Source organism: Pelecanus crispus, chromosome 4 (assembly GCF_030463565.1).
Source record: "Pelecanus crispus isolate bPelCri1 chromosome 4, bPelCri1.pri, whole genome shotgun sequence".
Lineage (NCBI taxonomy): Eukaryota > Metazoa > Chordata > Aves > Pelecaniformes > Pelecanidae > Pelecanus > Pelecanus crispus.
Genome location: NC_134646.1, coordinates 77,466,366 through 77,481,165, shown reverse-complemented (window position 1 = coordinate 77,481,165; position 14,800 = coordinate 77,466,366). Strand labels below are relative to the sequence as shown.

Genomic DNA, 14,800 nt, shown 5'->3' with positions numbered 1-14,800 from the left:
CAGACCGAATTGCTTTAAGTCTACACTTCACTGTTTTAGTTTCCTCTGCATTTAAAAAAGAAGACATGAATTTTGAAGAAACCTGCCCCCAGTCTGTTCCTCACTGAGAAAGACAAAACCTACTTTAGGTACGAAAAAGGATTCACATTTTCTGTAATTTCAGCGCAGACTGCTGGAACTGCTGTTGCCACAAAATAATCTTAACAGTAATGCCATAACCACAGTCGCCTTCATCCAAAAGAAATAATCAACCACTGGCAACATTTATTGCGCACTGGTATAAGGTACTTTGTGTTAACAATTAAAACATTTTTACATAAATGTATTTTTTGCAAGTCTACCACGAGGTAACACATTTCATTTCAACGAAGTTGTTGAAAGAAACAGACACCCCAGATATTTACAGCACACTGGCACACATAATATTCAACCATCTTTTCTAGAAACAAATCTGAAAACCAAACATGCTGTAGCTCCTCCGTGGCATCACGACACAGGCCATGGCCAGCAGGTATGAGGAGAGACAAGAAAATGCAGCTAGATTCACCCACATAAAATATTTAATTTTAGAGATGCACTCCTCCCTCTGCTGGGCTTTAGCATACTGCCAGGATTAGTGGGGCACCTGGATCCCTAGGAATCCGAAGAGATGCCCGCTGTAGATACTGAGGGGAAAACCAACCTCGCAATATTCCCTAGTGGAACTGCAAGGGGAACTTAAGTTCAAATCCTGGCAGAAGTCAGAACGAAGACACCCACACCCTGTTTCAGCACTGCCATCCTGAACCATCCTGAACCGCTGGCTGAAGGAGCCGGACTGCCACCACCTCCCCTCTCCAGGATAAAATGCAGACAGTCACGGAATCACAGGCAAATTGGCACGACGCTTCAGGGTGAGAAAAAGCAGATTAATAGCAAGTTTCCTGTTTTCCTTCCTTCCATTTCTTAATTCCTGGTATTGAGTATACTTCTCTCATCATTATTTTGCTAGATCTAGCTGGGGAGCCAAAACATTTTCCACGTAGGTCCCATGAAGAAATCAACTCCTAAACCACTTAGTTCCCAACCAAAGTTACAGAACAAAGAATGAAACTGAGGATTAAAGCATTTAAATTGTAGAAGGGCACGAGTCACTCATGATGTATTTTAAATCAGTTATTACTGATCTATTTTGAGACCAGGTGCTCTGCCTGCAGCTCCCACTTTATCACCCGAGCAATACAGGCTGGCACATGAAAAAGCCAGGCTCCTGTTTTCAGGGAATTAATAAAACTTTGCAAAGATCTTTTAGCACTGGAGAGATACAGTTTTTAAAACTAATCCTACCAGTTAAATTTTACAAAAGCTGCAGGAAATAAAGAAATACTGAGGCAGGGAACTCTGAGAATTATATTTGAATCTGATTATAGCAGATTTTTATTAACCCAATTCCATTTTATTTTAGGACATGATATTCCAATTTATTTTACTTGCCACAAAACTTGAATATGGGAAAATGCAATTTTTGATCTCTTGCTTTTTTTTTCTAAAAAGTTACACAGAATGAGACCCATATTGAAAAGCTTTCCTCCCCCCAATTTTTTTTTTTTTTTAACTTTAAAGCATTATTTTTCAAATGCAATCTTATTTTACAGGAGCTACAGAACTGATTGAATTCCCCTTTTATAATCACCTACATACATACTCAAAATTCCTAATATATCAAAAAATATTTTATGCAAACAGAGTAAAGCAACAGGACTCATACCTGGCCAAGCAACTGTTCTGTAATTTCGTTCTGGTTTTCTAATCATTATACCACTATTATATATAGAAAAGTACTAAGATTCTAACTCATCTCAGGAGGTATTATAACCATCATGAAGTTTTGTACCTTAATGCACTTATCTCAAATATTGCAACTGAAGGCAACAGGATATAATAAAGGCAATTAAACTTTTTACAAAGCAAGTACAATACTAATTTTTCAGTATATCATTTGTTTACCACCTAAACGACATTTAATATTCTTCCTCATTTCTTCAATATTCCTCTAATCTCTAGATGCTTCTGCTCCACAGCACCCAAGATCTACCAACCCATCTCCATGTATGCCACACTTCCTGAGTCAGTTTAAAAAAAAAAAGTTATTTGTAACTTGTGCAGTACTAGCAAGTTAAACCATAGGTAATTATAATTCTAATATACAGTTCCCAATGGAGATAAATCACAATAGGTCAGTCTCTGGACTAGTAGCAGTTGTTTGTAAAGAGTTACCTGGCTTCACATAGGCAGCTGCTCGTTCTGTCAAAAAGCTAAGTGAAAAAGCCAATTAAAAAGATGAGCATCTTTTCCTGCATACTCTATTGGTGATACCGGAAGATTAAGGAAAGAATAGTTGATGGAACTTTGCCATTTAGTGTATAAATGCTGAAAGAATTCTACAAGGTGAATTGTTTTTGCTATTTCAAGACATGAAATTTCCCAAATTCTCTGATTTTCTACAGGGTTTATTTTATCCTACTACAGGGGAAAAAAAAATTCTCTCTCTTCCATTCCTTCTTCTTATGACACCCAGAGCAGAGTAACCTAAATAGAAGATCTGGAATACTTGCTCCCATAATGATTTCAAATCTCAGCTGCTTTGACACTGGAAGTATGCCAGCCAATTCAGACAGACCATCCAATGCATTGTAAGCAAATCAGTCTTTTCTTTAAAAGACCTTCAAGAAACATTCAATTTAGTTAATTACAGTATTCTGCTTTGTAAGCTAAGAACGAATGGGTTCGGATACATGGTAGCATTGGGGTTTTGCTCTAATTTAAGCAACAGAAATCAATTAGTTGGAATTGAAGTAGTAAATCTTTCACTTGATCCATCTTTCTACATAAAAGCCTCTGGATTTTAATGTATCCTTTGGTGGCTTTATATGTTATCTTTTGGTTCATTTACGTACTGGGATGAGCACAGTTTTGTTTCAGCTGCTCTGTTTAGGCTTTCCAGCAACACAACAGGCAGCTGCTGAAGAGATTCTGCTTTGGGATTTACTCCAAGTTCCTCATTTCCTGGAAAACAGAGCTTGGTGTTTCACGTAACGGAGAGCACTTATTTTATTTTGATAGGAAAGAGAATGAGTGGTAGTGAGATAATGTATATAGTTAGCCACAGTTGAGGACAAAAAGTTGTTTTATTTTCGGCCCAGCAGTAATTGGCCATATACTCAATCAGAGCATAAAGCTAACAGCAACTGATGCATTCGCTTTCTGAATAGGTACAAAAAGAAAAGCCAGTAAGTTCATCTTACTTATGCTCTAAAACGTATGTTTAGATCAACAAAAGGCAGACTTATCTACCCTTTTGTACATATCCTTGATAAAAATCTATGCTGTTCTTCCATGCTATTAAATTTAACATGACCTTCTTGAGGTTTATTGCAAGATTTCTTCAGAGAAAGATGATTTCCTGCATTGTTCAGTACCTCTTTAATATCAATTTTTTGAATTATCAGTAAGATCTAACCAAGGTTACAGTCTTTGATAATACCACCATGAGCTTAATAGATGGTATTTTAGCCTCTTCATTTAAATACATCCTTCAAATTTTTCATTTCTTTTTCTGGCTTGATGTTAAGTTGCAGGCCGCCTTCAACATCACATTTATGACAAACAGAAGCAACTGATGAACACAAATTAAGGCCAAACATAAAGGAAGGTTTTGTTGTAATTAAAGCAATTAGCTAGCAGTCAGGTTTTTATGGGTTACTTTCATTAACAGAAAAAAAACAATAATAAGGTGAGATACTCTTTGATCCAAGTAACAGGATTTCAAAGGACACCCAAAATTTTGGCTTCAGAACCCAGCAGGGTCTCTACAGACAGCTGTTTCACCCATCAGAGATCCAAAGTCTCTCTCCAGACAGCAACAAGTTCCACCGCTTTCCCTCCAGCCCATCTTGCACAGATCCCAAAGGCCGTGATTTCAGTCCCTCTTTCTTGCCTCACCAGCTATTTGACTACTTCCCACTGCCAACTTCTAGATGCTCCACTTTCTAAAAGTAACTTAGGATTCTTCTATATATGAACCTTGGGCAGTAGCTCCTAGTTTAACCTAGCCCACTACAGAGCAGTACCAAAATTAGAATCATAGAATGCTTTGGGTTGGAAGGGACCTTCAAAGGTCATCCAGCCCAACCCCCCTGCCGTGAGCAGGGACAGCTTCAACCAGATCAGGGTGCTCACAGCCCCGTCCAACCTGACCTGGAATGTTGCCAGGGATGGGGCCTCCACCACCTCTCTGGGCAACCTGTGCCAGCGCTTCACCACCCTCATTGTAAAAAATTTCTTCCTTATGTCTAGTCTAAATCTATTCTTCTTGAGTTTAAATCCGTTATTCCTTGTCCTGTCACAACAGGCCTTGCTAAAAAGATTGCCCCCATCTTTCCTATAGGCCCTCTTCAAGTACTGAAAGGCCGCAATAATGTCTCCTTGCACCCCAACTCCCTCAGCCTGTCCCCGTAGGAGAGGTGCTCCAGCCCTCGGATCATTTTGGTGGCCCTCCTCTGGACCCGCTCCAGCAGGTCCATGTCCTTCTTGTGCTGAGGGCCCCAGAGCTGGACGCAGCACTGCAGGTGGGGTCTCACCAGAGCAGAGCAGAGGGGCAGAATCCCCTCCCTCGACCTGCTGGCCACGCTGCTTTTGATGCAGCCCAGGATGGGGTTGGCTTTCTGGGCTGGGAGTGCACATTGTTGGCTCATGTCCAGCTTTTCATAGAACAGAATAGAATAGAATCATCTAGGTTGGAAAAGACCTTTAAGATCATCCAGTCCAACCATTAACCTACACTACCAAGCCCACCTAAACCAATCAAGGGTAGACTAGACTAAACCATATCCCGAAGTGCCACATCTACCCGTTTTTTGAACACTTCCAGGGATGGTGACTCCACAAGTACCCCCAAGTCCTTCTCCGCAGGGCTGCTCTCAATCCCTTCATCCCCCAGCCTGTATTGATGTTGGGGGTTGCCCTGTCCCAGGTGCAGGACCTTGCACTTGGCCTTGTTGAACCTCATGAGATTCACACATGCCCACCTCTCCAGCTTGTCCAGGTCCCTCTGGATGACATCTCGTCCTCCTGGTGTGTCAGCTGCACCACTCAGCTTGGTGTTGTCTGCAAACGTCCTGAGGGTGCACTTGATCCCATTCATCATGAATTAAAGGCAACTTGGATCTCAAGCAATTTAAATGCTGTGTCACCCAAGCCCAGCAACAATGATTGTTGCAGTTTGTGTTGAACTGCAATGTCAAAGCTGCTCTTCCTGAACTGTCTTGCTAGTATACCCTCACGAGGGCACTAAACACTCCAAATACCACAGGTTTATTAATGGAAATTTTGATCTTACCTCCTGCATATATTCAAAATTTATTATGCATACACTGAATAATTACATCTCCCCACGTTTGTTACATACAAAGTGGTGAACACTGGCACATCAGTTTTCAAATAAAAGAGATCACAGATATTTGAGCACAGCTTCCAATAAAAATGGTTCTTTAACAAAGATGTAGTATTTCTTTATTGGCTAAAATGACATTTTTCACTAAGCCAGTGTGCGCTCTTTTGACAAATCACATTTAACTTAAATCTGTTCTCAGCATCTTTGCCTCTAACAAAGACCTAATAATGGAATTCGTTTCCCTCTTTTCTTACTACCTGCCCAAATATGGCTCTCAGTAAATAAAAGATGAATCCCTCTTTACATAAGGGCTGTTTATAACTAACACCAAGTTTAGAGGCTAGATTAAGTACAGTATCCTTACAGGGCATCATCTTCTCCCCGCAGAAAAGAGCATTTTAAGAGCACAAAAAAAAAAAAATTCAGAGCACAAAAACAAAAAGTTCCTGATGTTACCATAAAGGGGGGTGGTGGTGAAATCTGTTTTACTCCAAAAAGCCATTAACTAACATTAAATATGACTGTCTTTACTGAAATGAAGCATACCCAAACTTGTACTGGAAGACTGTTCTCAGTACAGAGCTTTTCAGCCAAGCCTCCCTTTATCAGTAAGAGATAACTTAAGCACTTTGTCCACACTGAAGCAAAATATTACTAGGTAAACATTGTGGATACAGACATGCTCCAGTGTATACATACTTAAGACTTTTCCGTAAAGACTCTAAAACATTTGTCTTATATTAAAAGACATTTGAAAATAATCCAGTAAGTAACCTGGTACACTAACATCCCTTTTTACATAGTTTCACAGCAACAGAAGAATAAGAGACATTCGCTGTGAACATGGGTATCTGCCACAATAAACATAAAATGGGCTTTCTCCTCCACCAGTACCAGGCAACTGCCTTCCTAACATGGTACAGTGATCCCAATACTGCCCTAAAATGTACTTCAGGATTTCCCAAGCACAGAAGAATTCCAGCCTGGCACAGAGCTGGCAGCACCTTCTTCAAATCCCTCCAAAGCTGCTCTCCAGCTGAGGCCACGAGCAGAAGGGAGGCAAGGTAATCATGACTGACTAGCACCTTTGCTTTGCCTTCCCCTGCTGCAGAGCGCGACAGCATCCTGCATCCCCAGCACACTCGGTGCTGAGCTGGCAGGGAGCCAGCTTTCCTCCCTACGGTTCTCTGCTGCAAATTAATCTCCTGACCTGCAGGGCACAGCATTTTCAATCCACTCTGCCCACAGTCTTAGATAATAGGCAGTTTCTCCAAATAACCTATTTGATCCACATGAACAAGTGGAAACACAAGAAGGTTAACATGCAAAACTACAATTTAAGACTACAGTAGTACACACTACTATCATCCTTTTTTCAGAGAAAATATATCTTACAAGATTGATCGCTCCCTAAGATCAAATATGAATCAAAACTCAGAAAGAAAATAAAATTCTCAGTTACTAGATAGAGTTGTACTGATGACCCAACTTATGGCCAAGCATTTTATCTTTTCTAGCCATCGTGCTAATCATTCTCTAGTGTAAAAATAATACGAGCAACCGAAAGTTTCCCAACAACAAAGAAAAGCTGTTAAGCAGACAAGCTTTAAAAAGACACAATTATTTTATTTACTAATTAGAAATGTTTGTTGCTGCACATTTTTTTTCTACTTAGCTATATTATTCCATTGATCACTTAAAATTTCTGGGGGGGGAAAAGGAAAATTTAAAATCCGCAGTTGTAGCCTAAGTCCCAACAAAAGAAAAATCAACTTTTCTGATACTTACAGACTATTAGTACATTTAGCACAATTATACTCAAGTTCTTTTTCTTCATTCACAGTGCTTTGAAGTACAGCAAAAACATATGAAAGGGTTGACAAGCCTGTGTGTTTTCAAAAGAAATGTAACAAGCTTTCACTCAGTTTGCATACCCAAACAGCAAACAGGTACCTGACATCAACTGCTTGAAGATGTCATGCAGCACGGAGAAGACATCTTGGAGCAATGCAACTCACAGAAGTAATCATTACTAGGAGTAATGAAATGACAGATGTTGTAATCAATTACAAAACAACTGAACTGGAGATGAAACTCCAAGGGGGGGGGGGACGACAACGGGGGGAGACGGACACCAAACCAAAAACTTACAAGCTCTATTATCAGAGATAAACAGTACAGCAGAAATGTGCACTGTGTGGAATTTAAGGTTAACCTTGACATCATCACTTTAATTAAAAATGCTTTTCTCAGTTTTACTTTCTTTTCTAAACTGGCACTGTCCCCACTTCAATTAAATTGGAAAAGATTGTATAAAAGAGAATAATGTTCTTTGAACAAGGCTTGGCTCACTCTCCCATCAGCCAACTGCCCAACACTTCTGGCACAAATTTCTGGCTTTCCTATATCTTCATCAAGTCTCTTAGATATAGACCTTATGAGAATTTCTCTAGAGCCCACCAGCTCCGTTACATTTTCGAAAAAGCCTCACAAACAGATACAATTCAGAAAACCAGCACAATTCCCCTCTTCACCACAGATCAATGAGTAACGCCCCAGAGTTCTGCTACAACGGAATGGGCTGGAGAGGATCTGCTTTTGGGTCCTGCTTCTTCCCTCTCCTGTTAAAAATATCTTTGTCTACTACAGTTTCTAAACTTCGGGAACATGAAGGCTTCTTTCACTCAACTTCTTCCCTCGATCTCAATAACTACCCTTGCTGTCTCCTTCATTGACCTCCACTAAAATAACTAATATAATGACTCAAGGGTTGCAAATTAAGCAGGCTAGAAAGACTTGGCCATTATTTTAGCTAAAAGTACCCCTGGCTCAATCTACACTGTTTAACCTTTGTATGAATTAACAGAGTAACATCAGGAATAGATTCCTGCCAACTTCTAACCAATCATTAGGTTTCAGAATCCAACAGGGATTGTCTTACAGCTTTAGTCTAACTTGTTTTCTTTAACGAGATCTATTTCTGCGTAATTTTACAAGAAAATGTTCTTTGACGGACAGATGCAATCAGACATGAAAACATCACACCTCTGAACTGCCTCATTGTTCACAGTGATTATGGTACATACTCCCAGTTTGCTCTTGTCAGGAATGTTAATGAATACAATTAGTACTTCTTAGATAACTCGCTGCCAATCCACTAGGACATTATTATGAGTTATTTAACAGCTCTTCACAGATACCTTCTTCATCAAGGGATGCTCATTAATGCTGACTTTCTTTTTAAAATTGCTTTCTCTTCAGCATGGATACAATTCAGATAAGCACAGAATAAAAGAGCACGGGTTTTTTTTCCTAGAGATTCCTTATTCTCATACCACTTAAACTTATCAGACAACAGGAGACACCTTCAGATAAGTCTCTCTTACACCTGAAACAGAAAGCCACTTTTCAAAGACGGGCAAACAGCGTACGGCCATTTTGCAGTGTACGCCTTAGGCAGCGAGGCCAACTTGAGAAGTTAGCCCCACATCTCATCTACTTTGCAGCCCTTGTTCCCGTCTCCAGGCTGTCACAGGCTGCCTCAGCAGCACCCTCAGCTCACTTATACAGGGGGCACATGCGAACAGTTTCAGTGCACTGATCCACAGTAACCCAGGTCATTTTGCTGTTAAAGTTCACAGAATGACTCTGCAAATACCTCTATCAGTACAGCTGAAGATGTGGTTTCCTAGAGGTCTAAAGCTGGCCACAGCTTGTGTAAACTGGCTGTGGATAAGGATCTATACACCCACCTCCCTCTCTCCACTCCTATCTGTGGACACTGCTCCAGCTGTACATCAGCACTTCCACGCCACCGTGCATCCACGTGGACAGTGAATCAATGTGACCATTTGGCTGAGATACAGCAACCCCACCAAAGCCTCCTCTACAACCAGGCTCCCAGGTGATCCCACCCACTCCATGGCTCTTCACTCACTGCTGGAACACGAGCACACAGACTGGTGCTGGAAGGAAGGACGGACAGACAAGGCTGCCGCTTTTGATGGCAGCATAGTCTCAAATCAGTTTAAGCTAATGGGAAGCTGTGATTTGAGGGCGTGTCATGCTGAAGTGTGGGAATAAGAACAAGAACAGTGTAAATTTGGAATGGAAAACCTTTAAACTGACACTGCCAATGGACCACAGAATTACACCTAAAGAACTAGGTGTGATAACACAGAAATACATATTTGTGCAGGTTTTTTATAAAACCGGTTTATTTATCTTGTTTGCCCATACTCAAGCACATAGCCAAGCAATAAACCCAGAAGATTTACTGAAACTGAAATGTTTATAACATCTCTACTGAGTGCCCAAGGGCTTACTTGAATCAAAGACTGGGCAATCCACATGCACAGCTGCTAAAGTTATCATAGGACTCTGACCAAAACCACTCAATTTACTTTAATATTTTTTTCTGAAATCACTCTATGCTTTTCCATTAATACAGTTATAAAACCTAGCATTGTTAATCCACAAGCCTTTACCTGCTAAGAGAGAAAGAACACACTTTGCATTAAAGAACAATGGAAAATCTGATTTCACTGAAACAGAGTTAATTGAGTTATTGTGAAGTTCTGCAGCTGAAGACAAAAGACAAAGAAAGGCCAATAAGGTATTATACCACCAATAAAGCCTTATATCCAACAACAGTTCAACTCAAAGCTGCAGAGCCCAAATCTTTGGACACCTCTATTCTAACACAGTGTTCTGGCCTAGGATCGTTTCTACTATCTGTATATTTTAAATGAGTGATTTCAGGATCTCCAAAAAAATTTATGTAAAGATAATGCTGCCTTCCTAGTTGAGGAATGCTCTCAAAATTTTATTTTCTCAATTATAAAATATGATGTACTTTTAGACTCTTATTTGCATTGCAGAATAAGCCACAAATATATTAATTAGATCTACCAAGAGAACTCTTCACATTCCAGCTACCAGGTTAAATTATTTTCCAGTCAAATTTGCAAAATCCCTATGGAGGACAATAGTACAAATAATAAACAGGGCTGACACTGAGGCCAGAGGTTTGTAGGAATGTGTGAAAATGGAAAATATTTTGTAATCCCAGTTATCACACAAGTCAAAAGTAGACATTACTCTGCACGTCTGCTAGAATTCATCCTTATTTATTGGTTGGATGGTTGGTAGTGGCAGTGGTCAATGGTGCAATGTCCAGATGGAGACGGGTGACGAGCTGTGTCCCTCAGGGGTCCATATTGGGACCAGTGCTGTTTAATATCTTCATCAATGACACAGACAATGGGATCGAGTGCACCCTCAGGACGTTTGCAGATGACACCAAGCTGAGCGGTGCAGCTGACACGCCCAAGGGACAGGATGCCATCCAGAGGGACAAGCTTGAGAAGAGGGCGCATGGGAACCTCATGACATTCAACAAGGCCAAGTGCGAGGTCCTGCACCCTGGGATGGGGCAACCCCCGATATCAATACAGGCTGGGGGATGAAGGGATTGAGAGCAGCCCTGCGGAGAAGGACTTGGGGGTACTGGTGGATGAAAAGCTGGACATGAGCCGGCAATGTGCACTCCCAGCCCAGAAAGCCAACCCCATCCTGGGCTGCATGCAAAGCAGCGTGGCCAGCAGGTCGAGGGAGGGGATTCTGCCCCTCTGCTCTGCTCTGGTGAGACCCCACCTGCAGTGCTGCGTCCAGCTCTGGGGCCCTCAGCACAAGAAGGACAGGGACCTGTTGGAGCGGGTCCAGAGGAGGGCCACCAAAATGATCCGAGGGCTGGAGCACCTCTCCTACGGGGACAGGCTGAGAGAGCTGGGGTTGTTCAGCCTGGAGAAGAGAAGGCTGCAGGGAGACCTTATTGCGGCCTTTCAGTACTTAAAGGGGGCCTACAGGAAAGATGGGGACAATCTTTTTAGCAAGGCCTGTTACGATAGGACAAGGGGTAATGGTTTTAAACTAAAAGAGGGTAGACTGAGACTACATATAAGGAAGATTTTTGTTGGTGGTGGGTTTTTTTTGTTTGTTTGTTTCCAGGGATGGGGCACCTACCACCGCTCTGGGCAACCTGTGCCAGTGTTTCCCCACCCTCACTGTAAACATTCCAGGTCAGGTTGGACGGGGCTCCGAGAAACCTGGTCTGGTTGAAGCTGTCCCTGCTCACTGTAGGGGGGTTGGACTAGGTGACCTTTAAAGGTCCCTTCCAACCCAAAGCATTCTATGAGATTACATTAGACCTAACCAAAAAAACAACCAATGAAGAAATAAAAACAAAAAAATACCTTCTCATAGTATCAGAACAATTCTAAAGCAAGAATTACAAGAGCTTACGTCAATAAGACAGTTTAATCTCAGTGCCTCAGTTGCACAAATCAATTGAACAAGCTCTGCAGCCTGAAGATGATCACTTACACTTCTACATCAACTGCTCTGCTGTTTTATTATGAGCACTATGTAAGTGGAACAACGACGACTTTAGCAGCGGTTACAGATACCCTGGGGCACCTGAGAAATCAAAGAATACAAATATCTGTTGCTTGGTATTTGCTTAAGTAATCTTCATGCACAGAAACCTTGAGAAATGAAAATGTATTCTCAGGGCAAAATGAAGGATTTATATTCTGTACATCATACAGTAGTATCAAAAGGACTCCTTTTTTTAAATTAAGTTCTGGGCTTTTTTCTGAACAATGGAACAAGGAGCAGTATGGGCATATAAAAAGTTAGCTTTATTTGCTTTGCAGCTGTAAGAATCATGTACTTGGGGTAATACTGCTGTTCATCTCAACATTACTTTTAAAAAAAAGTGTTGAAAAAATAGCACTACTCTAAAAACTGAAAATCCAGCAGGAGAGAGTAGACTGCAAAAAGGTAAGCATTCTTAACAAACACAGCACACTTTCTGCATAATTAATTTCACCCAACTATTTGTTTCCCAGAGCCTTTAAAATGGGAAGTTTTTATGCAGGTCATGAGCCTACTATCCAATGACTGCTCTCTGACAAACTTTTCCTTATCACAAGCTGTTTTCATACCAACCATTTCAAACTTCTTTGAAGCAGTAGTAACTTGCTAATACATGTAATTCTTTCAGAAACGAACAATTTTGTTAATATGACTGTCTTAAAGTCTGCATTTTTTTCCACCAAAAACAGTGTGCTGAAACGAGCTAACAAAAATTCTTTCCAAAGCATGTTTGAGGCAGAACACAGCCGCTGTATTTTTATACCACAAAAAGAACTTGCAGTTATGACCAAAGTATTTAAGCTTCTCCTTCTCTAATTATAAAGTTACAATGACTGAACAAGCTACCCTAATGGATAACAATTTATTTTCTTCCCATCACCTAGAACTCCAGCCATTTGATTAGTAGTTTATTGTCAAATTATACACTAACAGTAACAATAGGACAGTCTGAATTTCATCTATTCTCTCAAACTCCAAAATATTTTGTAATCCCTCCTTCTAATATGTAGAAGTCCTTGTTGCACCCAATGCATAATATATGTAGATAAACATTTAAAGGCTTCCTTTTGTTTAATGAAAACTTATGACAACTTAACATGAGAAAACAAGGTTGCACAATATTCCACAAAATATTCTTCATAATAATCCATTATTCATATTTGCAATACATATATACACAGTGTTATAGTATTGGTGTTATATCCTTTGAAAATAGATGAGCTAGTTAATGATTTATGAATGATTTCATATAGAAAAAGTCAGCTTTTATTTTAACTTTTAAGTATGTTAAGGTCACAATGAAATTCCACTGCTAAGAACTGTCTTTAAAAACAATTTGCCCCCTTGTCTTTCTTATCGTACTTCCCCAGCATTAAAGAAAAATTAAATGAAAGGAAGGGGTTTCTTCTTATAGGATTAAGTGGAAAAAGCTTCTAACAGAACAAAACAGACTTAATCCCCAAGTACGGAAATACCACCAAATAAACAATTTGCATGTATTGTTGATCTTGCTGACATGGTGCTACCATGTGCATACGGAGGAAAGAAGGCAAATGGCAGCATATTTAAGTCGTGAGACTATATAAACAATTCAGTGGCTGATACTAAAATTTATCCTTCTTTGCAACAGTAAAAAAAGTTTTAGAAAGAAGAAATATAGCAGAACTGACAGCAATCCTCTGATGGCACTGTTGAAGAATGTGGAAGAACTATAAAGCCCCTGATAGTGAAACACATCACATTACACTGATTTCCACAGAAGTGGATCTGGTATAGTCTCATACTTCACAAATGCTGAGAAAAGTCAGTTTTAAAATTACGTGGCTCCACTGTCCTCATTTAGCCTTCAAATGCTCTGGGAACTACACCAGTGTGTCTCAGGTTCACTAAGTCAATACTCAATCAAGATACCAACACATTAATTTTTCTTAATACAAAAAGTACAATCTAGGGCAGATAATCATGCATTAAGAAAGGAAACATTATCTTTTTAAATAGAATGTTAGAAGACTTCATAACACCAGAAGTTAAGAGTCTTCCATAGCTGGGTTCTCTTCCACAAAGAGAAAAATACCATATTTTTTTAATTTGAACAAAACTTGTGACATATGGACCAAAAAAAGAATACTGTTCTAATTGAAGTACAGATAAAATATTAATCTCACTCTCCTGTTATCTCCTCATGTTTTAAATGGATGACTACCTCATCTTCCACCAAAGACAGTGTTTTTCCATAGGAGTTTGCATGCAATGAATGCAGTCATTATGAGCAGATGGTGCAGCATAACCTCACATCACAATAACAACCTATGGCTTCCCCAGCATGCACTATTTAATATAATCACATCCCTTTTTCACTGATAAAAAATTAATTGTATTTTGTACACAAAGATAAGTTCCCTTTTCATTATTTAGCAGCTCATCAATCTACCTTTAGTTTCACACTTGTGCATTATCAATTGCCACCTGTGTTGTTGTTCCATGCTACACCAACTTTTATTTACTTTTAAATATATACATAAAAAAAGCAATCGAAAGTTACACTCTGAAGATCTTTTCCATTCCCACTACAGAGAAATCCATGCATGTTCTATGACAGAGTTCACTGCAGCTCAATCATGGTTCTCCTCCACTTGGGAAATTGTACTTCTCATTTTGCAAACCCTGCAACAACTTCAGCATTGTATGTGGTGGTGGTGTTTTGGTTTGGGTTTGTTTTTTTTAATTTAAGAAAAAGCAATTTAGAAATCTACCCATGTGCATGGTGCAAGCTGAGGTGAAAGGCAACCAGCCTGGTTTCCCTCTATCAGGCAAAAACTGGTAAATACCTACTGAAGTGACCCATTATCAAACATCATCACTGCTTCAATGAGACACTAAGGAGTGTCAGATGAACAGCTTCCTTTCAGATTTGTCTTATCTACCCATCCA

The 14,800-nt window shown here is 40.0% G+C and overlaps 1 protein-coding gene across 5 annotated transcripts in view; it reads right to left on the bottom strand.

The window, feature by feature from the left end:
- ZFYVE28 (zinc finger FYVE-type containing 28) overlaps positions 1-14,800 on the bottom strand; it is an 81,800-nt gene that overhangs the window by 60,652 nt on the left and 6,348 nt on the right. The gene's annotated exons all lie outside the window — the stretch shown is intronic.